This window comes from Echinops telfairi, unplaced genomic scaffold, assembly GCF_000313985.2.
Source record: "Echinops telfairi isolate 266 unplaced genomic scaffold, ASM31398v2 ScPeMD7_52;HRSCAF=179, whole genome shotgun sequence".
NCBI lineage: Eukaryota > Metazoa > Chordata > Mammalia > Afrosoricida > Tenrecidae > Echinops > Echinops telfairi.
Window position 1 is genome coordinate 531,871 of NW_022103950.1, and position 1,777 is coordinate 533,647.

Here is a 1,777-nt window from a genome sequence, read left to right on the forward strand (position 1 = left end):
CTGTGGTAATCTTTTATAGTATTTGTTCTGTTGTGATTTTGGTCTTCTCAATTCTTACTCTTACTATTTGCTTTTCCTATTCCTTTTACTTTGATATGCTTGTCAGTAGTTTGTCAAAATTTGTTAATATTTTAAAAGAATTAACTTATCTTATTGATTATTTTCCCATTGTTTTTATTTCTGCTCTATTCTTTATTATTTATTTTCTTCTGGTGACTGATGATTTATTTTTCTCTTTTTCTTCTAACTGTGGACGATGTTGGGTTAAGATGGTGAGTTTTGATTTCTTTTCTGATGTCTGCATACAAAGCTCTAACATATATTCTTAGTGGTGCTTCTGCTGTGTACCAAAGCATTAGGTGTGCTTATTTTCATTTTTTCAAGGAGTTTAAAATTTTATTCCTTAATCCCACTGTGTTAGTCTGGGTACTTTGGAGAAACAAATCCACAGCAACTCATGAATAAGAGAGAGTTTTATGTAAAGAAAGTGTGCATCACGAAAACATCCCAACCCAATGCTGCCCAAGCCCACAAGTCCAACATTAACCCATTAACCCAACACCAGTCCACAAAGTCCTCCACCTCACAAAACAGAGGCAATGATGCCGACTGCAGGAGGAAAGCTGAGTCAGTAAACGAATAAGCATCTCAGCACTAGCAGGGGTCTCCACACGGCTGCTCCAGCACCCAGGGCTGCATCACGATAGATCCACGCGGCTACTCCTTGGGGATGTCTTGTAGGAAGTCAATCTTGCAATTTGAAGCAGGGAACTGCTAAGGCAGCTGCACCCTGGTGCGACCATCACAAAGCAAGAGACCTGAGAACTAGAAAGGCGAGGCTCACCACCCATTTATCCCTCTGCCTTTCAATTAGCCCCACATGTGATTATCGGCCAGGTTGGCACAATTAACTAACTCACCCACCATTTCGCAATAATGTTAAAGCAGTGTTGTTCATTTTCCATGTTAGCTTTTCCCCCCTTTTTCTTCCTATTGTTCATATCTAATTTCATAATGTTGCAATTAAAAATTATTTGTAATATCAGTTAAAATATTATTAAGGCTAGCATGGTAGCCTAACATTTGGTCTATTTTGAAGAATTTTCCATGTGAACTAGATAAAAATATATGTTGCATTTTCCCTTGAGAGAGTGTTCTCCAAGAGGTCTAGAAGGTTAGTTAATTGTGTTCTTCTGTTACTGTTTTGATTTATTATCCAGTTACTTCGTTGAGTTGTGCTGTAAAGCTGAGGGTGGTGTATTTAAGTCTATTATTGTACAATTATGTATTTCTCTCTTTATCTCTATAAGAGTTTGAATAATATATTTTGAAGATCTGTGTTTGGGTGTATAGATATGTATTATTATTTTTTCTTCTTGCTCATTTGTCCCTTTCTTTATCATATAATGCCTTTTTTTGTCTCCCAGGAGGGATTTGGCCTTGGAGTCTATTTTATTATTAAGTAATATTGCCACTGCTCCTTTTTAAATTGTCATTAGTTAATATTGTGGCCCTTGCTTTTTTATTGCCAATATCATTTCTTCCATCTTTGATTTCTAGATTACATTTGTCTTAATGTCTCATATGTGTTTCATGTAAGCAATAGATTTATAGATCAAGCTTTCTTAACCATTCTGCTTCTCCCTGCCTCTTGAGAAGTGCATTGAATCCATTTATATTCCATGATTTTATTGATGTGTATTCATTTTATTGCTGTCATTACACTTTGAGATTTTTATTTTTATTTTTTTTATTTTTTAACATTTTATTAGGGGCT